Source organism: Chrysemys picta, chromosome 22, assembly GCF_011386835.1.
Source record: "Chrysemys picta bellii isolate R12L10 chromosome 22, ASM1138683v2, whole genome shotgun sequence".
NCBI classification, from domain to species: domain Eukaryota; kingdom Metazoa; phylum Chordata; order Testudines; family Emydidae; genus Chrysemys; species Chrysemys picta.
The window spans coordinates 15,752,007-15,777,290 of NC_088812.1; the positions used below are offsets into that span (position 1 = coordinate 15,752,007).

General features: G+C 48.1%; 1 protein-coding gene across 3 annotated transcripts in view; it reads right to left on the minus strand.

Annotated features, from left to right (window-relative positions):
• The window catches only part of LOC101939351 (keratin, type II cytoskeletal 5-like), a 59,280-nt gene that overhangs the window by 12,971 nt on the left and 21,025 nt on the right, over positions 1–25,284 (minus strand). The window lies entirely within an intron of this gene.

The window sequence follows — 25,284 nt, forward strand, 5'->3', positions numbered from 1 at the left end:
GCCGACGGTAATACAAATGTAAGTAACAGCACCTAGTACTTTGCATCAGTAGATCTCAACATTCTTTACAGGCCAGTATGATTATCCCCATTTTACACATGGGAAGACTAAGCCAAAACAGGTCATATGATTTGCTCTAGGTCACCCAGAAGGCCAATGACCTGACTAAGACTAGAAGCCAGGTCTGCTGAGTCTCCGTCCAATACACGGCCCACTAGACCACTGGCCACTCATGTAAACTGGTTTCACGTTGGCCACTTAAAACAGGAATCACTGTGCATATATTTATACAGGGTTCTTTGCATCTGTTATATTGGAATTTCAGTATGCTCCTACACACGTCTTTTGGGTAGCTCCTGCCTGTATAGAATTATACAGAATAGATAAATATAGATATAGAAGAGTCCAATGGAATTTAATGGAGATGATCACCTTTCTACAGACTTCCTGTTGACCAACCTGCCAAATTCTACAGCAAGGATAAAATTCTCTAGCAAACTTTATAAGGAGTTCCTAGTGAATGCCCTTTAATTTCTACAGAATCTTCTTGGTGGTGCTGTTACGAGATTCTACAAGGCTTTTCCGTAAGACTTCACGGTACTTCACCCAAACAGTTTATGAGCAAGGGCGGACCCCCCGCAGCAGACTTCAACTCCAGCGGCCAGCTCGGATTCCTGAACAGGGAGGGTGGCTCAGATTTGGTGTTCTGCGTTGGGCCTATTCGAGTGACGTACAGTTCTACCGGAGACGGTAATATCTACTGCTCTAGATTCGGGTCCATCTCCGTCACGGGTCAGGCAACCACAGGAGTTGAGCTAGAGGGGAATTTTTGAACAATGTTTTTCTTTTAGCAAATGCTGATTCTTCAAAATGGAAACTTTTCCCAGAAGCATCTTGGCTTCAGTGAAACTTTCTCAGGTCCAGGGTAGAATTTCTCGGGGGTGGGGAAGCCGAGAATAGAGTAGCCGAGAGCTCAGCGGTTAGGGCACTCGCCTAGTTAAAATCAAGCACAGCACAGATTTGCACCTGCATCTCCTGTTACCCGGGGTTCTTTCAACCCAAAGCTCTTGGTAACTTTTACTCTGTGCGAGGTGATGTCAGGAAATAAATCAGGGGAGACACGGCCGTCCGACCGATAGATGGCTGGCACAAACAGGACAACACAAGAGTGCTTCACTTAAAGCTACACTTTACTTAGTCTCAAGCACTTACACATGTCCGCAACAGATTAGTAAAACACCCCCAACCCTTGATAATTACCAAAGCAGAGTGTGGCGCTCGAGTGAAACAGCGGCAGGCTTCCAGTGGCCAAATCTTCCGTCTGCCAGTGGGGACCGCAAGAGGGAGAGTCCAAAAAGAGTCCCCAAACGAGTCCAACTATCTCAAGCCTTTTCCCCTTATTTATACATTAGTAATACAATGACATGTCCCTTAAAGAAAACTTGTTAAGCAAGCAGTTCCAATGGGCAAGCAAGAGGCTCCTTCTGATTATTGATTAACCAGGGGTGGGTTTTTCCAGAGTTTGCAGCCTGGAGACCCCAATGGACATTCCTGGGGCACATCCTGCTCTTTTAAAATGCATGTATCAGCAACTTCAACACAATTCTTATCAGGAAGGATGCGGGGTCAAGCTGCCCGTTCTGTGGCACCCCAAAACTCCCCCTCCCCTCCTGCCTTGGTCAAGCTGAGACGGCTGAATGGCCAATTTACAGCTTGCTGACGAGGCCGCCTTTAACAATAAGCCATTTTTCACAAAAGGGAGTTCTGGCTTTCCAGCCAGCCCTCCGCAGGCGTAACTGTTAAATCACACCAGCTCCACTAGTGTAAAATTGTGTGATCGGAGGATCAAGCTGCTGGCTCTAGAAGATTTTGCCTGTTTCCTGTGCTCACCATCCGTCTCCGACAGACGGCAATCGCCGTAGCTAACCTCACCCTGAAACTCTCGACCGACTCTCGGTACAAGGTACAGCTAGCAAGACAGCTCTGTGGTACAAGTAGCAAAGTCCCATGAATGGGGCCTAGGATTAAGAGACATGGGTGCTGCTCCCACATCTGCCACTGACTGTGTGTGAAACCCCTGGGCAAGTTGCTTCTTTACTCTGTCCCTCAGTTTCCCTAGCTGTAAAATGTCAACCTGCTGTTGTGAAGTGCTTTTCAGATCTACAGCTTTAGAAGGTATGTATCATTATCCCTGATAGGGCTGGTGGGGAAAAAATTATGTCTACACTATTCTTCCAATAGAAAACTGGCATTTCAATGCACAGACTCTTTTCACGGACAGTGTTGGCTTTGGGTAGAAAATTTTGACTTTTCATCCCCAAAAAAGAAAAAAAAAAAGTTTTAGCCTGAAAATTTCAGCTTTTCAATGAAAAGGGCAAAATTTTCCATGGGGGAAACAAAACTCCATTTCCCAACCAGCTGCTCTCCTTGACATTTTGCAAGACATTTTTGGAACGATGCCTTGTTTTTTTCCCTCCGCCCTCGTGAGATTCTGCTGCTTCTGCACTAGTCATCTACAGACTCTTTCGCTGCAAAGGAGAGGAAAAACAAACAAAGCAATAAAAATCTAATTGCTTCATTCAGCTCTTAATTTATATTGTAATTAGCACTGGTGTCCTTAGTCACACAAATGCAAGATCCTCATCTATGCCCCTGGAACAAAACCCACACCTTGCCCCAACCCCAGGCTGTTCCTGAACCGAGACAAGGAAGCCAGATTTTGTGCTGTGCACTCTGTCACAGTCTCATTTCTCGTAAGGCTTGTGGGTAATCTTTTAGTGAACCAATTCTTCAAATCCCACTTGTTTTGCCCCAGCTCTTTCTGCATCTAACTAGACCATACATGGAGTCTAGTAAATAAACTCACGAAGGGGACTTCTGGGGATGGGGGAACCCCCCCAGGAGGCCATAGATTTGGAGGAAAGATATTCCCTGCACTGCAAATTCAGCCTTAAGGCCACAACATCTTCTACCTGAGGGGACTGGCCAATGAATTTGCACAGCAGGTGAAAATTCACACTGTGCAGAATAGAATAGAACTTGCACTATTAGTTTGAAAGTTTAAACGGTGCATAGGCCTTTTCCTGGCTCTGCACAGGGCTGAATTTCACCTACTATACATAACCCTCTGTCCAGCCCCAGGAAACCTTTTCCGTGCCAGAACGCCTGGATACCCCAAGTCTCTAGGCGCAAACAGCTTCTTTTCATGGCTTCTCCGCATACTTCCCCAGGGCGTGCAATGAAATGAATAGGTAAGGGACTGAACTCAGCTCTTCACTGATGGGAGTGAGGCGGAGTCTGTCTCTCTCCCGTCTTGCGCAGTTGACAAGTCTGCTAGAAAACTGAATCAACCTGTTTGAGTCTTGTTGGCCATTACAGGGAGAGTTGCTACCGGGAGTTTCCAGAGTAGCTACTTTACCTTATGTCCTACACTTTTACAGTGGGGCATCCCATTCTCATCTTCTGGGCGTGACAATAGCCAGCGTGCCCCGAGTCCCCGGGGTACTATAGTGGGCCTACCCGCTTGTGATCGTGAGGTGTAGCATCATGTTATAGAAGTCGATGGGCTGCCCACACGTGGGGCTCTCTGGCCGCCCATCTCACAAGAACAGAGCAGAAGGAGAAGGTCAAGGAGAAAGACTAGAGATCCTGAAAAGATCAGGAGCCTAAATTTTGCTAGCAATTTGCAGTGTCCAACCCATATAGAGGGCCTGCTTTTCAGGGGGGCTGTGCTCAGAGCTTTCAGGTCCCTTTAAGGTGTCCCAGGCTGGACACCCCAAAAAATTATTGTTAGTCGCTTTTGAGAATATAGGTCAGGACTTCTTGGTTAAGGATCCATTTAAAACAAAGGGAATTTTGCCATGGACGTCTATGGGGTGCAGTGTCATGCTGTTAAGACATATAAAAGGGGATAGCGCCATGTGCCGTAATAATGACGGGTAGGTGCAAAGACGTTCCAGGAGGCAAGTGGTCATAATTCAAGGACAGTAGGCAACAGATGTAAAGCCGATCCCTGGAAATGCTTCTTTGGCGTCTCCCACTCTTTGCAATGTTGCGTTAATGTCAATGGAATAAGGGGCCCGTGGAACCAACAAAGTAAACATACTCCTGCCACTGCACAAGGCTTGGGATTTCACGTACAGAGACCGCCGGCTGCTTAGCGCCATGGCAAACACACTAGAAAATCCACGCCAATGTTTGGAAATGCATTGAGGAGGATACACGGAAGAAAACGAATCCAACATGAAATCTAAAGCCTTTTCAAAGGGAAATGGAGTGGCTATGGAAAACCATCTTAATGAAAACATATTCAAGCCCCATTTCTCAGAGAGAGAGAGAGAGAGAGAGAGAGGATATTTGACTAGGGCTTCTTGATCTGACAAGCAATCCTTTCTAATGGCGATGAAAGGGCTAGTTTTGTGGTTTAATTCTGACCCAGCCTTTGGCTAAACAGACCAACACCAGGAGGAAAAGAAACAGGATAGGAAAGCTGGGGGGAGCATGGGTTTTTGTAGATGTTTTCTGGATATAAGGTGACTGGTCAATCACAGGTGGATGTTCCCTACCTGTCCCCTTGATTTTCCTCCTCTGTTTTTATTTTCTCCTTCCTCCCATTGCCTTCCCTGGCCCCCAGACTCTTTTTTGACATCTCCATATTTTTCCCTCTTGGATGTTCCATTAGTTTCCCAGCCGCTTTGTTAAGCCCAATCCCTGAATATACCGTAGATCATATTCCCTGACTGGAAAAAGACGCCATCATGATGATAAAAAGGAGAATGCTACTGGCAGAGCTCCAAGACCCCGCAACCTTGGCCGAAGTAGCCCAGATTTGATTACTTCCCAGGCACGCTACAAAGAGACACCTGTTTATGGAAAAGGCTGGGGTATGTTCCCTAGATGAAGGAGGTAGGTGGCTGGCTGGCTGAGTTCCTGTGGAACTGCTGATTTTAATGTTTAATTTACATCGTACCCATTATATAATTAATTATGTTAAGGTGCCGAGAGCCTGGGGCTAGGCCTCTCTCTCTCTCTCTCGTTTTAAAGTTAAATAAATCAGTGGCACACTTGGGCACGTATACACTGTCGTCAGAGGTGTATTCAAAACAGGACGCGGATACATCCCAGAGCTGGTTTTGATCTAGCTACCTCAGATATCCATAGCCGTGTGGGCTGCACACGCCCGCATGGGACCCTGGGTACGTACTCAGCTGGCTCTCCCGTGCTGAAATCCGTGCTGCTGGGGACTCACTGCTAGTGTTATTGGAGCTAGCTAGGGTGTATCTACACGTCGGATTCCGTGTAGACAGAGCCTTCGTCTTCTTGGCTAGATGCACGTAGCAACCCGTACCAGATTACCTTGTTTGGAGCAACATCTTGAGACCTTTTTGCCCTCCATATTTCTCTCTCTCTCTCTGTGCCACCTTCTGTCACTCAATGTTAGGCAACATCACCAACCAGATGCGGGAGGAAAAAGATCACCCCTCCCCAGAGGAGACCAGGGGCACCACAATCAACAGGCCCCAAAACCTCTGGCGAGATGGTCACGCCAGTCGCAAAAAGAGATCTCGTGCCAAGGATTCAGGGGGTGGGAAACATGCCGCCACTAGCTGAGCAGAGCTGCCCTTTGAAATCAACGGGGCGTAGCATCAAAAAACCTGACAGAACAACATGGCCCCGGTGTGAATTGCCTGCAAACTCATTCCCCTAATCTCTCGTGCCTATCTCATTGCAGGCTGGAGTGAGGGTTCAAGTTACAGCCCCTCCTCTCTATTATTATCAGTAATTATTGTTATATTAAAATTGCAGCAGCACCCAGAAGGTGCCAGGCACTTGGCAAGCACCGAGTGACGCATTGAGTCCCTGGCTTGAAGATCCCACAGCGGCAGGAGGGAATTCCTTCCCCTACCAAAAGCCAACCCATGACCCACGCAAGACTTAAGTCCCATTTAAGGCTTTAGAAGCAGATCCTTAGCCGCTGTAAGGAGACAGAGCTGTGACAATTTATGCCACCTGAGGTTCTGCCCTTTAGGGAGTCATTGGGATTTCGGTGGTTTATGGGGCTTGTGCTGCACAGGCGTGAATTTCCAGCAAAGCACTTACACGCAAGTTTAATTTAAAGCATGTGAGTAACGACATGCTTGATATTAAGCACACACTGAAACGCTTTGCTAGAGCAGGGCCTAAATGCGTTAAGTGAAGTGGAAAAAAATCAGACACTCCCCGAAAGAGAGAAATAGCTGATTGAATACAAATTGTTTTTAAATGCAGCTCTTTGTAGCCGACACGACTTCTGTGTTCTGCAGGGCAGCGTTACTTTTAATTCGTTTCTATGAGACTTGCTTGGGGCTTTAGATCAGGCCCTTACAAGTCAAACTATTCCAGCAGACGTGGTCGCCTCTCGGCTCCTTGGAATGGTAACATTTGGTGCCACTCCTGTTTCAATCTGGACCCGATCCCCCGAGGTGGCAAAGGCTAGATTGTTAAATGGATTTAGGCACCTCGAGGTGCCGCTAGATGACTGGTGGGATTTTCAGAAGAGCCTGGGCATTTCAGTCCTGAGCGCCTTCAGCTCCCAATTAAGTCAAAGGGCCAAATATGCGGAGGACCTCACTCAGTTTTCTACTCAGGCCAAACTATCCCTGGGTTTCCAGGGGAGTTGTGGGTAGAGCCGGTTGGGAACGTTTTGACAGGTCAAAAAATTCCTGACAAGTGCGAGCAATTCCTAATGCGAACAGCAAACGTTCCTGACTCTTCTCCTTTCCCACTGGGGCATTACAGACCCAGGGGCTTCTGCTGGCTTGGGTCACGCTATGCTTCATGCAGACCTGCAGTGCAAGGACTCCCAGCTGTTGCAGGTAATTTCATGAGAGCAAAGTGATTATTAACATACCTGCCCTACCTGAACGCGTGTTGCACATCTCCCATTCCAATAGGCTTGTGCCTTGCTGTTGGGCATCTCTCCGATTGTACCAGAACACCGGGCCTGTCATCACCTGTTACACCCAAAGCCTCTCCCAAGCCGCTGTTCTGCCGTTGCAATTGGAAAGGAGATTACTGAACAGATAAATCTGGCTCGGTGCACTTGGAAGATACCACAGCGCAGAGACCTGATTCTCCATTCAGGTGCAGGTGTGTAGATCAGGTGCAACTCCACAAAGTGGGTAGAATTCTACTCGGTTGAATCAGGAGTAACCCCATGCAGTCAAGCCAGTGTAAAACGGATGTAAATGAGAAGGGAATCAGGTCCTAAAATAAGAGCGAAGAGGACGGCCAGTCTCTATCTCCTGGCCATATTCTGGGAGCAAAGGAGCTTGGAACATAATCAAGACCCCTCTCCTTTAGACTCCTTGAACCTGCCACCTCTGGCTTTATTTCAATGAGCCACATCTTGACTGTCCCATGCACACCTGTGTCTTGGCTCCATACATGTTCCACCAGGAAGATGCCTTAGTAGGAGGTACAGTGCAGCCAAGTCCTATGGCAGCAGAGTAGCTTTGAAGAGTTACCCCTGAAAGCCTCCTGACAGCAGAGGCGACCAAGGTGACTCAGCTGGACTTTTGGGGCCTGATTCTGATCTGACACACATGGGTGTAAACCCGCAGTGATACCAGTTAAACCAATGGTCTGACACCACAGGAAAACTAGGGTAAGAGATCAGAATCGGAATACTTCCCACCCAGAATCAGAATACTTCTCACCCCGCATGCCCTAGTGGTATGCTTGAGGATGTAGAAAGAGCTGCCCTCCTCCATCCCATCCTTCCTGTAACATCTGAGGACCTGACCACTAGCCTGGGACTCTGTTTCATCTTCCCTTTGTGGTAGATTGATTCAGCACCCTCGCCTCTTGCTCATTCGCATTCCACACCCACTGCACGCCTATTGGCAAGTACCATAGGCAGCAAGGTTCTCACACTACATCAGTGAAAGACAACAGAGCACTCGGCTGACTCACCGGGCTCCGCCTGGCTCAGCCCTGCAGAGATTTAGTTGACGGGTTGTCATCAGCTGTGTAGTCAGGGACATAGCAGTTCTCGAGCATGTAGGGCCGGGGAAAATAAACACACAAAAATGGCCATACTGGGTCAGACCAAAGGTCCATCTAGCCCAGTATCCTGTCTACCGACAGTGGCCAATGCCAGGTGCCCCAGAGGGAATGAACAGAACAGGTAACGATCAAGTGATCCATCCCCTGTCGCCCATTCCCAGCTTCTGGCAAAAGAGATGGAGCTAGTCCCAGAAATGGGAGGTTTTCCCTCTGTGGAAAATTTAAATGGGAAAAAAAAATACATTTCCGTTTCTTTGCAATTTCCAATGAGGAGGAAAAAAAAAAAAACCTTTGCGTCATGTCTCCTGCACCCCTTCTGTGCATATAAAGGGCTTAACACCAAACGCATCACTGGGTGCAATGGTATTTACACACCAGCACATAGATTACTCAGGAGTACGGGGCTGCAGGATTCAACCCCTCGAGCCTGAATCGCCACTGCCCTGCGACTTGTGTTGGCCTTTACACCAGTGTAGCGTAGGTGTAAAACACTTCACGGTTGAAGCGAGAACATGCGGCGCTGTGTAAATGACCGCCCAAAGGAGCGGAGAATTAAGCCCTTTCGGACAGATCCTTGGTGTGAATTCAGCACACCTCCGCTGGTTTCAATGGAACCTTGCCCATTTAACCTTGCCCAGGGCCGGCGCAACCCATTAGGCGACCTAGGTGGTCGCCTAGGGCGCTACAATTTGGGGGGCGGCGACCGCGGCAGTATTTCGGGGGCGGGACCTTCCGCCGCCTCTGTCGGGGGCGGCATTTCGGGGCAGGACCCTCCGCCGCCTAGGGCGGCAGAAAAGCTGACGGCGCTCCTGTCCAGGCCTCTCTCTTAAGTGGAGCAGGGTCTTGAAGCAAGATCTCCTAAAGGCCAGGTGAGTGCCTGAAGCGCTGGGGCATAGAGTCGGTCTCACTTGTTCTGTGGCCCAAAGACTATTGATAAAGGGGAACAGCTTCAGCGGGAGACAGACACACCCAGGCCACAACATCCCATCATAGGGAGGTTAGGGCACTCTCCTGAGATGTGGAGTCTAATCTCTGGTCCACAACAGGCAGATGCAAACCTAAGTCACCCCCATCTTGTCTGAGTGTCCTAACCTCTAGGCTAGAAATTGAGGAGGGGGGGCCCTCATTTGGGGAAGGGGGGGGAGGAGAGAAAGGGCTTAGATGTCTAATTTCAGGAGAGGATTCACAGCTGAGAATCCCAAGGGGAGATGGGCGTCTCCCTCCAACCCAGATTTAGGCACTTAACTCCCTTTGGCATTTAGCCCCCACCTCTTCCCTCAACGTTTCCTATTGGCTTGCTCAGGCAGCCCTCTCCACCCCCACCCCCCTTTGTGAATCCTATTCTTGGGCACCTAACTCTCCCCACGCATCCCATAGGGAGCCTGGGCCTCTAATTCAGGATTGCAAATTCCATTAAGCGCTGCGATGCTGCAGCACTGAAGTCCTCTTTGTGGATCTAGCCCTCCATCTCAAGGTGACGCTCTGCAGGAGTTAGAGACACCAGTCAGACTTCTACGGGGACTGAACTCTTCAGTAATGCTCCTCAGTATCCCCTTGGTAGCTACATAATCTGCCTGTTTCAACACCGGACTGTAAATTAGCCCAATAGTAATTATTCTTCCTCCACGGGCAGGAGAATCCAGAAATCCCTCGAATACCGTGGTGATAGGCACGATCTAAAAACCTAGAAAGAGACGGACGGAGAACCCACTTGGGCCGCATTTAGAACCCATTTGAAAAGGGTGGATTCTAAATTTGGGACAGAATTTAAGAGGAGAGCTTTAGAAAGCCATTATGTTTCAAAGCATACTCCCAGAGAAGTTAGGTACAAACATAAATATTCTTGCTGGAAGGTTGCAACGTAACACTCCTTTATTACTTAGAATTCAGGCCACCACCGCAAGAACCCAGAAACAGGGAGAGACAAAGCAGGCTGCTCCCAAAAGCAGAGGGGTACAACTCACCACACCTTACTCTAGACTGGCTAGCTACAGACTGACTGCTTGTAAGCCCAGATCACACATTTCCCTATAGAGTCCCCTGGCCTGCAAGCAGGACCAGGAAAAAAATCCCTGAAATTTAAAGTGACAGTTTACAATTTTAAAAACACCTTTCAATACACAAAAGCATATTTTAATAGCTAGCATGTTTTAACTCCCAACACTGAGTCTTTTAAGCACAGGAAGGAAATGGCTGTGGTGAAGGCTCAGACTTGTGAGTCAAGATTTTTGTAAAGGGAAATCATGCCTCACCACTCTATTAGAATCCTTTAAGGGGTCAACAAGCATGTGGACAAGGGTGGTGATCCAGGGGATATAGCGTACTTAGATTTTCAGAAAGCCTTTGACAAGTTCCCTCACCAAAGGCTCTTAAACGAAGTAAGCTGTCATGGCATAAGAGGGAAGGTCCTCTCATGGATCAGTTACTGGTTAAAACAGTGGTGGGCGACCTGCGGTCCATCAGGGTAATCCGATTGCGGGCCGCAAGACATTTTGCTGACGTAGATTGTCTGCAGGCACGCCCCTCCCCTCCCCCCAGCTCCCAGGTTGCCCACCACTGGGTTAAAAGATAGGAAACAAAGAGTAGGAATAGTCAGTCAGTTTTCAGAATGGAGAGAGGTAAATAGTGGTGTCCCACAGGGGTCTGTACTGGCACCAGTGCTGTTCCCCGTACTCAAATGATCTGGAGAAAGGGGTAAACAGCGAGGTGGCAAAATTTGCAGATGATACAAAACTACTCAAGATAGTTAAGTCCAACGCAAACTGCAAAGAGTTACAAAGGAATCTCACAAACCTGGGTGACTGGGCAACAAAATGACAGATGAAATTCAGTGTTGATCAATGTAAAGTAATGCACATTGGAAAACATAATCCCAACTATACATATAAAACGATGGGATCTAAATTAGCTGTTACCACTCAAGAAAGATCTTGGAGTCATTGTGGATAGTTCTCTGAAAACATCCACTCAATGTGCAGCGGCAGTCAAAAAAGCAAACAGAATGTTGGGAATCATTAAGAAAGGGATAGATAAGACAGAGAATATCATATTGCCTCTATATAAATCCATGGTACGCCCACATCTTGAATACTGCATGCAGATGTGGTCGTCCAATCTCAAAAAAGATTTACTAGAATTGGAAAAGGTTCAGAAAATGGCAACAAAAATTATTAGGGGCATGGACCAGCTTCCATATGGAGAGAGATTAAAGATCTGGCCTTTTCAGCTTGGAAAAGAGACGATTAAGGAGGGATATTATAGAGGTCTATAAAATCATGACTGGTGTGGAGAAAGTGAACAGCGAAGTGTTATTTACTCCTTCTCATAACATAAGAACTAGGGGTCACCAAATGAAATTAATAGGCAGCTGGTTTAAAACAAATAAAAGGAAGTATTGCTTCACATAACCCACAGTCAACCTGTGGAACTCCTTGCCAGAGGATGTTGTGAAGGCCAGAAGACTATAACAGGGTTCAAAAAAGAACTAGATAAATTCATGGAGGGTAGGTCCATCAATAGCTATTAGCCAGGATGGGCAGGGATGGTGTCCCTAACCTCTGTTTGCCAGAAGCTGGGAATGGGCGACAGAGGATGGATCACTTGATGATTTACTGTTCTGTTCATTCCCTCTGAAGCACCTGGCATTGGCCACTGTCAAAAGACAGGATACTGGGCTAGATGGACCTTTGACCTGACCCAATATGGCCGTTCTTATGTTCGGAGAGATCTGAGTTTTGTCTACCGTCCCCTGTGAGATTTTGGGCAAGTCCCATCACCACTTAGTGCCTCAGTTCCTTGCTCCAAAGGCCAACAAATCTAAGCCTCTCGGCAAGCAGGGAGCATCGTCGTGACAATTAGCACTGGGCTTTTCAAAGAATGTAGGCACCTGAATCCCAGAGTTAACGTAGTTCGGTACCTCTGAAAAGCCCTGCCTAATTTATGAACATTTCGGGGGTCCTCAGAGACTAGTGTAATACCACTAAAATAAAATGGGTCAGAGCATGCCTGGGCTGCCCAGTTCACTACTGAAAATACTGCCAGGCTATAGTCACAAAGAGGAGAAACCAAGAAGCTATTTTCGAAGAAAAAGTAGAACACTGTCCCATCAAGGCAGGCGCCACGAAGCTGCAATTTACTAAGATGGCAAATTGCAGGGTTGGGACAAGAGTTAATAACCATGAGGCAGAAATAGGAAGGTGGAGCCTAAGCAGTGATGAAAGACAACTATTAAAGAAAATTGCAGGCACACCTAGGCCAGTCATTGTTACAGCTTCCAGAGAACAAAGGAACCCCTGGGCTTGTAATGAAGGTTTTTCTTAATGCACTAAACTATTTCGTTAACATGTAGCTTACAGGCAACACCTTCCCCATGGGAACTGGTGTCACTCATGTGGCCCTCTATAAATACTTAAATAAAATAATAATAATAAAAGATTATACACCTTTGCCTGATTGTGCATTAGCATTAACCTCCCTACGTGTCTAGTATTTTCCTACTACAAGAAATCAGCATCTCTATTCCTCTAGAAGATTTAAGGCCTGTATCTCTTCCGCTTTGCATTTTGCAGCATCGTTTATTCATAGCTTTGAAAGCCAGAAGTCTACGAAGAGCAGTAATGCATGCGATGGGGGTGTGATGTCTAAAACTAATGTGCTGCGCATTGATTGGTCCATGTAGACCCTCCTGCAGCCTATGCAGTTTGAAACTGTACTACATTAAAGTGTATTAGGGAACTTTTCGTGCATACCAGGAAGGTCTACAGGAACCAATTAATGCACAACACGTAGGTGCCCTTTAGAAATCACGCCCCTGGTAATGTGCATTACTGATCCATATAGACAAGCCCTTTCTCTGATCTTCTGCACAGCCAAACGTCATACTGCTCTGTCCAATCAGAATGGCAGCATTTTACACTCTTTCACAGCTGGGCAGGAACCGGATTTTCCATTTCATGGGAAAATGTCACCGTGTTTTAAAAAAAATTCACTGTGAAATAGAACAAAACGTAAAGAGTTTTGAAATAGCCTGCGAACCAAAATTCACTTCGGCTCGATCAAAACATCTCGTTTCAAGCAAATCAAAACATTTTGTTCCGATTTTTAACCTTTTGCAAAACTTTTTAAGGTAGATCATCAAACTACATCAACAAGTTTTATTCTGCCGTGCCACTGCGAAATAAAAAAAAAGTTCTGTTCCTAAAGCGTCGAAACAGGACACTTTGCCATTAGCAAAATGTTTCTTTTGGGTTCCTCCCCCAATGCAAGTTCGTCTTAATTGACGGATATTCAAAACATCCTGATTTCTAGGAAAGTGGCATTTTTTGCCAAAAATATATATATCTTTTGGATGAAGAGAACTCTAACCAGCTCTGCAATCTTTGCAGAAGCATCAGTGACAACTGAAGATGTGAGGTAATGGTGGGATCAAGCCATTAACCTAGAAAGGGACCTAAGCGGCAAAAATACGGATCTAAGTTTAGGTCAGGATTTCAAACTCCAGTAACCAACATTAAAGAGATGGGGGCTGTATAAATTTGGGTCCTGGTTCAACACATTCTAGAGCCAGGGCCAAATTCTGCTCTGATAGCTTGTGTAAATCCAGAATAGCTCCACTAAAATCATTGGCACGCCTCCATATTTACATTGGCGTAACTGAGAATATCAGGGTTGGAAGGGACCTCAGGAGGTCATTTAGTCCAACCCCCTGCTCAAAGCAGGACCAATCACCAACTAAGTCATCCCAGCCAGGGCTTTGTCAAGCCTGAGCTTAAAAACCTCTACGGAAGAAGATTCCACCACCTCCCTAGGTAACCCATTCCAGTGCTTCCCCACCCGCCTAGTGAGAAAGTTTTTCCTAATATCCAACCTAAACCAGTTGCCCCATTGCGAAAGATTAAACTCATTGCAGTACCAGTGGGCTCCAGACCATTCAGGCCTTGCTTCAACCCCATGTGAAGGACCTTGGGTGAATTTCATCCAAAATTCACATGCGTTTCCAACTCCAGATGTTGAATCTCCACCTCCCTTCTGAAAATCTGGGTGGCTCAGATTTGTGATTGAACTTAGGCCTGTCTCAAATTTCTACCAAGAAGTCAACGTGGGAATATCTGGAACTGCAGCAAACCTGAGAAGTTACACCAGGGCCAAAAGGTTGGTTTCACTTTTTTTTTGGTTGCTATTCAATTGGTGTCTCTCTGCACATGCCATTTCCACCTCGCGCTGGAGATGCCACAGCACTAAAAGGCCACAAGGGAATATGTTTCTGGAATGGCCAAACTAGGAAACGCTGGAGAACTTGCAAGATTGTCCAATCTTGCGTTATTTCCAGGCCAAAAGCCAGATAAGCATGACATGCACATTCAGTAGGACTGTCCCCAGCTTCGTAATATTCCATGTTTGCCTTAAAGCCCCAGCACCTGGAGTCACGTGACTAGGTGAGATTCTGTTTTCATTTGTGTTCAAAAAAACCTCAAAGAAAGAGAACACAAAGTATATTTATTTATTTAATTTTCAAAGTCTCATGATTTTAAGCCACTCATGATTTGGGGGGAGGGCTGATTTATGATTTTTGAACACCTGGAGTTGACGGTAAAGGCCACACATGCCTGTTGCTGGTACCACGACTCAGACAAAGTTAGAGCCAAATCCCTATCATAGCTCCACCAGTGTCAATCCGGAGTAACCTCACGGGGTCTGGTTTTTACCCTGGAGTCTCGAGCCCGGCCCCAGGCCTAGCTGCATTTGTGCGCCATCCTGACGGGAGGAGAAGACAGAATGGAAGGGGGCAGAGGGGGCTGGTTACAAAGCAAGAAGCTGCTTCTTGACATGTTCTAGCTTGAAGAGAGCGCCTCATTTACCAGCAATGCCACCTACAGGCTGCTGCTGTCTTCCTGCTGGGCCGGCCACAGCCAAGCAGGCGGCTGGCTGGGAACCGCTGATGCAGCCTGGAGATTAGAGGTTTTCCCTGAGTAAGCATCCCAGGGGCCCAGGCCAGAAGCCTGCTCTTCATTTCCTAGTGGGGAAAAGAAGGGATGCTCTTTAGCCACACTCTAGCTACTTATAATCAAGATCCGCAGCGGCAGTGAATTGTCCAAGCTCCATTGGCTTTACTAGAGCTGTGACAACTGACGCCAGCTACGGATCTGCCCCACCCACCCTCCAGAAGTAGATTGATTCACTGTCCACAAAAGGTTGTGTCTCTCTGTTCCTCGGAGGAGGATTCACCCCAGGGTGAGAAGTGCCGCCCTCCGTCCCCCCAGCAGAGCTGCCCAAGACCCCTGCAGAATCAGCAGGGGGCTCACTGCCAGAGGGGCCCCGTGGGGCTTCGGTGGCATGGAGTGCTCTGCATGGGTGCCCCTCCCGGGGGTGAATGAGACCCATCATCAGGCATAATTCCATCCAGGGATGGGACAGCAGAGAGGAACCACCAGAGACGCCTCAAGGAAGCTGTGTCATCTCCTCACTGGAAAAATGTGTTTTGGGACCCAGATTTCAGGGAGCTCCCTTCCCCCTGCCCCCTCTCTTTACGGGATCCTGGAGGTCCCTGGCACCATCGTGGGTTTCTTTGCTATGTCAGACATGCCTTTAGAGAGATCAGCTTGTCAAGGGACTGAATGGTTCCAGCTTCAGCTGTGTTCATCTCGCTTCTGTTCTGCGGAGAGACACAGGCAAGCTTGTCTCCAAGGCCCAGGCTTGATAGACAGACAACTGAAAAGCTTAAAGAGACCGTAGAGTGGACACTTAAGACAGGGGACTTGCCTGCTGGACATGATGGTCCTTAGTGCTACTTCCACTGTATATTGACTCCACGTGTGTTTCTTCCTCTTTAACATTATATGACCAAGACCTGGGAAGGCGTAAGAAGTTTCAGTAAAACTGAAACATGATGGGCGTTACAGGTGGCACAAATCCAGACTGAGTGCAACATTCCTCCTCCCACTCTGCCCGTGCCACCAGCTCCTGCCTCCCAGCACCGTACCTGCATCCCGCCTTCTCAGTTGTCCTCTTTGTGGTACTTTCAGACCCAATTCTGGGGACCCGAACCTGCCACCCTTTTCCGTGGGAGTAGCCACTCCCCATACTCACAGTCCCATGGAGCTCAGTGGCTCTCCTGGGGAGGATGTAGGAAGGTATACCATGACATTCATTTGCCATGGAATGGGGTTTTAAAATCGCTCCTGTTGGACCGCAGCCAGAGCTCACTGGTACAGAAAGAGTGGGGCACCCAGGGGAACACGGATGTCCCTGTACACGGAACAATAATGGAGCAAAATAATTAAGCAATCAATTTGCAGACACCTAGAAGATAATAAGGTGATAAGTAACAGTCAGCATTGATTTGTCAAGAACTTATCATGCCAAACCAACCTACTAGCTTTCTTTGACAGGGTAACAAGCCTTGTGGATGGGGGGAAGTGGTAGATATGGTATATCTTAACTTTATGAGAAGGTCATGCAAGAACTTGAGTAATGGTCTCAAGTTGCAGTGGGGGAGGTTTAGGTTGGATATTAGGAAAAACTTTCACTAGGAGGGTGGTGAAGCACTGGAATGGGTTACCTAGGGAGGTGGTGGAATCTCCTTCCTTAAAGGTTTTTAAGGCCCGGCTTGACAAAGCCCTGGCTGGGAGGATTTAGTTGGGATTGGTCCTGCTTTGAGCAGGGCGTTGGACTAGATACCTCCTGAGGTCCCTTCCAACCCTGATATTCTATGATTCTATGACAGTATCAAAAGCCTTACTAACAAACTAGGGGAATACAACCTAGATGGAGCCACTATAAGGCGGATGCATAACTACTCTCTGGGAATAGTTTTCCAACCAGTTATCGGTGGTTCACGGTCAAGCTGAAAGGACAGATCGAATGGGGTCCCGCAGGGATCAGTTCGGAGTCCAATTCTATTCAACATCTTCATCAATGATTTAGATAATGGCATAGAGAGTGCACTTATAAAGTTTGCAGACGATACAAAAATGGGAGGGGTTGCAATTGCTCTGGAGGAGAGGATTAAAATTCAAAAGGATCTGGACAAACTGGAAAAATGGTCTGAAGTAAATAGGATGAAATTTAATAAGGACAAATGCAAAGTACTCCACTTAGGAAGGAACAATCAGTTGCACATACACAAAATAGGAAATTACTCCCTAGGAAGGAGTACTGCAGAAAGGGATCCGGGAGTCATAGTGGATCACAAGCTAAATATGAATCAGTGTAACACTGTTGCAAAAAAAAAAAAAAAGCAAACATCATTCTGGGGTGTATGAATGCTGTAATACAGACACGAAAAGTAATTCTTCCGCTCTACTCCACACTGATTAGGCCTCAGCTGGAGTATTGTGTCCAGTTCTGTTTGACACATTTCAGGAAAGACATGGACAAATTGGAGAAAGTCCAGAGAAAAGAAACAAAAAATGATTCAAGGTCTAGAAAACATGACCTATGAAGGAAGATTGAAAAAATTGGGTTTGTTTAATCTGGAGAAGAGAAGACTGAGAGGGGACATGATAACAGTTTTCAAGTACATAAAAAGGCTGTCACAAGTAGGAGGGAGAAAAATTGTTCATCTTAACTTCTGGCGATAGGACAAGACGCAATGGGCTTAAATTGCAGAAAGGGCGGTTTAAGTTGGACATTAGAAAAAACTTCCTGTCAGGGTGGTTAAGCACTGGAATAAATTGCCTCGGGAGGTTGTGGAATCTCCATCATTGGGGATTTTTAAGAGCAGGTGAGACAAAATTGACCAGGGATGGTCTATAATATTTAGTCCTGCCGTGAGTGCAGGGGACTGGACTAGATGATGTCGTGAGGTCCCTTCCAGTCTTATGATTCCATGTCAGCGGAGAAAGGTATTGCACAGAGCTGGTGACAGCAGGAGCGGATTTCCACCCCTCCCAGAGAGAGACAGGAGAGGGAAGTAGCCAGTTCACCCGCTGCCCTGCGAGGCTGCATTCAGGCCTGGATCCCTGCAATCCCCAGTGCTCATTCCCTTGCTGTGGTGCGGTGCATTTTACGCTGACACACACTCCCTTTCTTTAAGCTCCTGCTCGGAGCACTAATAGCCAAGCTAATCTGGGATCCTTGCTGCCGCTACGCAGGTCAAACGGCTTGCCCAAGGTCAAGAACTCAACCTGTTCCTCTGACTCCTGCTGCAGCCGTTCCTCACCAGAGAACTTTGCAGGAAAAGAAAAAAAAAAAAAAAAAACTACTGGCCGGGGCAGCACCCTTTGGTCAGACCCGCGCTGGGGCTGATGCAAGCCAGTGGGACCTGCGGCGGGGGGCGTGAGAGAGCAGAATTTTGCCCCGGGTGTTTTAATCAAGGGCCGGATTGGCACCAGGCCGGCCAGCCCAAACAAGGGGCAGCATGAAGGAAAGCAGGAGATAGACCGAGTCACACATTCCGTTCTTGCTTCCCTTGCTCCAGAGGGGAAGGAATCTGCACCATGTTTAGGGTTACCATACGTCCGGATTTTCCCAGACATGTCCGGCTTTTGGGGGCTCAAATCCCCGTCCGGGGGGAAATCCCCAAAAGCCGGGCATGTCCGGGAAAATCGGGAGGTCAGCCGGGCCGGCGGGGAGCCGGGTCGGCCGGGCCGGCGGGGAGCCGGGCCGGCGGGGAGCCGGGTCGGCCGGGCCGGCGGGGAGCCGGGGGGTGCGCCGGGCCGCTGGAGGCCGGCAGTGCTGGGCGGGCCAGGGGTGGTCGGCCGGGGGTGGCACCCCAGGGCCCGAGCTGACCCAGGCTGGAAACGCCGGGGGGCCAGCCTGGGCCGCGCCTCCTCGCCCCACACCCCCCTTACCTGCTTCAGGCTTCCCGCGAATCAAATATTCGCGGGAAGCAGGGGAGGGGGTGGAGACTTTGGGGAGGGGGAGGGGTTGGGCGGGGGTGTGGGCGGGGCCGGGGGCCGTGGAGTGTCCTCCATTTGGAGGCACAAAATATGGTAACCCTAACCATGTTGGCCCAGCCTGGCCATACAAGGGTCTGTGTACTCAACACACACACACACACACACACCCCTACCTGTATGGAAAGGGGAGCAGCATCCCAACCTCAGTTGCTCCCGGTCTGGTGATGTAGGTAGACTCAGGGGAACATGGGGAGTCCTCTCAATTCACCCACATGGCCATTCAGCAGAGCTCACAGCTGAGCCGTGGGAGATCTTTTGCCCAGGTGCACGGCGGGAGCATAGGGCAAGGACCACGGTGGAATTCAGCCTGATTTACAATGCGGGGGGAGGGAGGGAAGAGAGGAAAATCAGGCCCTCGAATGTTTGCACTGAGCTTGTTCCAAAAGCTTTCCCAAGACACTTTGCTCAGCATTGGAGTGTCTGGCACATGGCATTGGGCCTACTTTGGGGGGAATGATAGCTCAGTGGTTTGAGCATTGGCCTGCTAAACCCAGGGTTGTGAGTTCAATCCTTGAGGGGGCCACTTGGGGATCTGGGGTAAAATCAGTACTTGGTCCTGCTAGGGAAGGCAGGGGGCTGGACTTGATGACCTTTCAAGGTCCCTTCCAGTTCTAGGAGATGGGATATCTCCATTAATTATTATTATTTCCTAGCTGCAGTCTGTACTATTTGGCACGTGGAGCGAAGTCCGAGCCGAATCCCAGCTCCAAGGGAGTTACTCCTGGATGCGAACGAGAGCAGAATCCAGATAATGTAAACACTTACTACCAGGCATAGTCCTCATTAACCTCCTTAGTTCTACTGGAGTCAGCCAATGAGGTGACTCAGGGTACAAAGCTGTATTCTCAGCTTAACGTGTTTGTAGAATTGGGCCAAAGTCATTAATAAATAAAATAATAATAATAATAAATCATTAATTATTATTACCACCACCTAGCTCAAAGCTAGCGCCTTTCATCAGTAAGTCTCAAACTGCTTCATTATCCCCATTTTATAGATGGGGAAACTGAGGCATGGGGCAGTGACGCAACTACATTAGCCCTACAGTTCGCCTTCTTTGTATACTCATCCTTAGTGATCTAAGATGTAGGCTGGGTCTATGCTAGAAAAGGTTCGCCAATATAGCTATCCCAGTATACACAGCTTATACTGGGAGGAGGCGAGTGCTGCTGCCGCCGGTACAATTTATACTGGTTCCCCAAGCAAAAGCACTTGTATTGAGCTGGTCAACATTTTTCTGAAACATCAGAGAGTTTCAAAAATGTCAAAACTATTTGATATTTCTAATGGGAGAGGGAAGAAAGGAGGGGAATTTCAAAATAAATTCCGCTTCCCTTTCCCACTCAACCAGTCCTAATCTAGAAACTAGAGCATAAGGCGGGGAGCCCAGAACTCCTGGGTTCTCATCTTGGCTCTATTAAGGATTTTTCTAGTGGGCTTGGGTGGGCCGGACAGATCAGGACACAACCTGGTGCTTCAGTTTCCCCATCTGTAAAACAGGCACACAGCAATGCTGTCCTGTCACCGCAAAGTCTTCTGTATTATAGTCACATACGACTTTGCCGAACCCCATTACCGGCAATGGACAGATTCCCACTCACTTTAATGGAGCTGGATCAAAACCAGAATCCTATTTGCAAATAGCATGTTGTTTTCTTGCTCAGAGCAAGTTCCAAATGCTAACTTTAGACCGGAATATTCTCTTCTCTAGAGCAGCAGTCCCAAAACTTTTTCTGTGGCACCCTTCCCCCCCCCCCACCCATTACTCATAATGGAACCTGTCTGCACCCTGCCCCCCCCCCCCACTTGCTACAGTCAGGAGCCGGGGGCGGGGCTGGGGGCAGGGCCAGAGCCAGGGTCAGGAGCTGGGGGCGGAGCCATAGCTGCAACCCAGGCCCAGGGATGGGAGCCCGGAGCCAGGGTCAGGGCCGGAACGCAGCTAGGAGCAGGGCTGTAGCCACAGCCGGGCGGTGCTCCCTCCCCACCCCCTATGGGGGCTGGCCTGGGCCTGCCTGGGCCCCCCCAGGCCTCCCAAACATTCCTCTGCACCCCCCCCAGTTTGGGAACCACTGCTCTATAGGCTCCTAACCACACTCATCACCATAGTATCCGAGCACCTTCCAGTTATGCATTAAGCCACGTGACCAACATCTCTCACGTCCGTTCTCTCCTCCTCTCCCCAGCTGTAAAGTCATCATGAATTCCCCTAAAACCTGCTGCAACTTCCCCTTAGGTTGCTGACTCCCCGGTTGAAAACCTCTGTGCCACTTAATTGCTAGTTTATCATCAATCTCAAAACCCAAGAAGAAAGTAGAGGACATGATCCCTGTTCTCTGTTGCAAACATCTGTGTCTGTATTTCCAGTGTCCCCCCCTGCAGGAACCTCTTTAAAATCTGCCACCTGGCCCCCACTGCTACCACAGTAACAAAGCTGCATAGAAAAGTAGGGCTGGAAAGGACCTCGAGAAGACATCTAGTCCATAGTCCCACGCTGAGGCAGGACCTCGTAAACCAGACCATCCCTGACAGATGTACGTCTAACACATTTTTAAGATCCTTCAGTGATGGGGACTTCACAACCTCCCTTGGTAGCCTATTCCAATCCATAACTAGCCTTCGAGTTTGAAGGTTTTTCCATCATGAATCCACACAAATGCCACCACTGAGAATTCACTGAGTTTTCCTTGTTCCTGGGGTGCATTTCATTTCTTTGAGCATGCGTCCCAATGGCTCCATAATTATCGAGTCATTTTGAGCAACGTGTAATCTCCTTGGCAGTTAGACAGCTCCCTCATAAATGAAAATTGGTTTCTTGAAGAATAAAGATGGGTTACACAAAATTCACACTCGGAGGCATGGATTTTCCATTTGCAGAGTACCCAGCAGCTACCTGGAGCTTTAAATAAACACCGTCCTCCCCAACCCAGATCATAACAGTGCTCCAGTGTTGGCCACGTGACCAGGGAAGACAATGAGGCAGCTGTGGCTTATGCTGGTGGGGCTACAAAAGTACAGGCAATATAGTGAGAAACTTCATTCGATCGGCAACACAGGGGATGGAGAAAAGCACTTGTAGAACCAGGAGTGAGGGAGAAAGAGCTGATTGATAGCCCATCCGGCCAATCAGAGAGAGAGACCGGGGTGGGACTTCCCCTCCCCACAAAGGGTTCTGGGTGGAGAAGCTCTCTATAAAAGACAGTGGCTTCCAGACGGGAGTCAAGAGTTGCAGGACAAGAGGTCTATTAGGATGGGCTTGGGCCTGTGAGACTTATGGAGGTTATTCCTTGTGGCTGTTTTTCCCTCTTTTTCAAAATAAATCTTGATTTATTTTTTTAAACCCCTCCGAACTGGGACTTTCCGCTGTATTGGCCAGCCAGGCTACTACAGTCTGCCAGGATGTGCATGCAGATCTTCATCCTAGGGATTTGCAACTGTATATATTGTAGTGTAAGCCACTGGTAAGTAGGTGTTACAAGGCGCCCGTGTCTTATCCTGGTCCTTCTGGAGGTGCCCGGTTCAGTCCCTAGCGTGTTGGCCAAGAGGATGGGTCCTAACAGCAGCATGAGACTCCAAATGAAGGAGATGAGACCATATCCTATTGTTCTTTAAATGCTGCCACAATCATCAGATGGTATTACCACCAAGAACATTTTGTTTCACTTTCCTCCAGTGCCTCAAGGAGGAAGGATGGCTTAGGGAGCAGAGCTAGCACTCCAGAGCCCTAAGTGGCCCCCTCAAGGATTGAGCTCACAACCCTGGGTTTAGCAGGCCAATGCTCAAACCACTGAGCTATCCCTCTACCATATTTAAGAGTCTTTTTCTCTTTATTTATAGAGAGCTGTTCTTTGGCATAATGGACAGGCATATGTTATAGCAAGGTATCTATTATAAAGACAGTCTACTGGACAACAAGCAAGGGAGTGGAAGAAGAAATGCTTGTTCTAAACACGTGTCTGAGCCTTGCTGCAATTTTACTTGGACATTTCAGAAACACACTTCGGTACATGGTAGACTTGTGAGCAGTAGCTATTCCATGCCAACGGGTCAGCTGCTATCTTCACTGATGCCTCAGGGCTTGAGCCTGGGACCTCCAAAGCCATGCCAAAGACCCAAGGCTACCTAGCTGCTGCTGTAGTAAGAGACTCGCCTCCTCTGGGGAGCAGGCACAGAGGAGGATACACATGCATATGCTGTTTTGGCCTGGAGTTCGCATCTTGTTAGATCCCTAACGCTAGTCAACAGCTACTTCAGGAAAACAGTCAAAGGGAGGATCAAGAGATATAGGGAAACTGCAAGCGAAGAGCCCTCTGGTAGAGAGGAGATGGTGGATTAAAGGTCTCACAGAATGTCAGCACACACTTCCTCACTTGTTCCCAGCAGCGAGACATCGTTACCTACAGCCACATTTTTCCCCAGTCATTCTCATGGAGATCTAGACACCCTAATGTGCTTTCCACATTGCTAGGCTAAATATGCACGCATTCGCCACAACATGGCCACCTATCCAGGTTTTCCCGGGATCATCCCTTCTTTGAGGTAGCTGGGAAATCCGTTGGGGGCACTCAATGCACGCTGCCAGCTGTCCAATTTTATGGGCTGCGGACTATCCCAGAGCTCCTGGGTTTTTGGACCTCGAAGGCGAGAAGCCTCATGAAATGTCCCCTTCAGACTAGACCCTAGAGGCAGGGCATCTACCTAGCAATTTAGGGTCTGGATTCCAAGCAGAACCAAATCCTTCCCAAAGTTCTGGGGGGCAGGGGGAGACTCAGTTTTCAGGCAGCTCTACTGTCTAAACATTGTGCTGTTGTTCTTTTGGGGAGGGGGTAACCCAGAAAAGTACTTTTTCCTGCAAAATGAACATTTGAATGGGGAAATGCCCCTTTTCTTTGAATTTTTTTCATGCTTTCTTTGAAAACGTTGGTTTTCAGAAAGCAGAAACCAAAAATTCAGGGGTATTAAGTGAGAAATGCCCAGATAATCCCAGAAAGTGACCCGCACTTCATGCTGCGGAAGAAGGTGAATAAACCACCAAGGTCACTGCCAATCTGACCTGGGGAAGATTCTCTCCTGACTCCACATATGGCCATCAGTTAGACCCTGAGCATGAACCAGCCAGCCACACACCTGAGAAACAGAGAATGTTTGGTGCCACCTCAGAGCACTGAGTCAGACTACCATGTGTCCTGTCTCCAGCTGTGGCCAGTCCTAATGCTTCAGAGGAGGGAGGCTGAAAAACCCTAGGAATGCATGTGGCTTTGTGTGTGACAGCAGAAACGCTGGAGTCATAACCCTGCCTTTTCCACTGATTCACTATGTAGCCTTGGGCAAAGGGCTTAATTCCTCTGTGCCTCAGTTTTTCCCTGAGGAAGTCTGTAAAATGGGGCTAATGAATCAGTGACCTGGCTCAAAGGGTTTTAATTGCCAGATGCTCACATTGTCCATGATTTGCTGCTACAATAAATCATGTGAAACACTGCAATAAAAAATGATATTGCAGCAACACTTGCAAACCCAACATGTTTCTCATACGGATCTCTTGATACGCAATAAATTCCATGTAATGCTCAGCTCCGGTATTTCTCCCAGGGTTTTGGCTTGTCTTTGATCAGCCAAGCTAGCCTGGACCTGGAAAGGCCCTGTCAAAAATCTGCAGGCTGAAGCCAACAGAAGACATCTGGATAAACCCAGGTTTTAAACATCCATAGGCATTTTGTCCTGCTGCTCTGATGTCCGTAATCAATGCTCTGCCGCCGTTAGCCAGGGAGGGATGTCCTGTCACAGCACATCTCCAGCATCAGGAAGGAGGACAGACTTCTGCCTGTGCTGATATTTTAGTTCACAAGCCAGATTTGCCAGAGCACTCAGCCCCCAGCAATTCTCCATGGGGGGGGGTAGAGGGGAATTTCCTCAAGGAGGAAAGGCTGGGTGCTAAATGCTTTTGAAAAATCTGGCTGCTTCACTACTTAAAAGCCTAAATGGAACCGGCGCTCTTTGGAAAAGCTGGAGCTAAAATGTGTAAAAATATGGTAGGTTGGTTGGAGGACTGGGGGGGAGGAAAGGGGGCGGCGACCAAAATATGGAAGCATTGGAAAAAACCTGAAGTTATTCCCTCCCCTTACTAAATCAAGTGTTAAACTCCAGGGTTTGGATCCAGTTCTGATCTCACTTACACCTCTGCTAACCTGGAGTCACTCAACTGAAGCCTAAGGGGGTGATTCCCGATTTAAACTGGCGTAAAGGAGATCGGAATTGATCTCTGATTTAGTGACTCCACAGGCATCACTGGGGTGAAAATGGTGCAAAGCCAGCGTGAGGTTGGAATCTAGCCTGACCGGCAGGT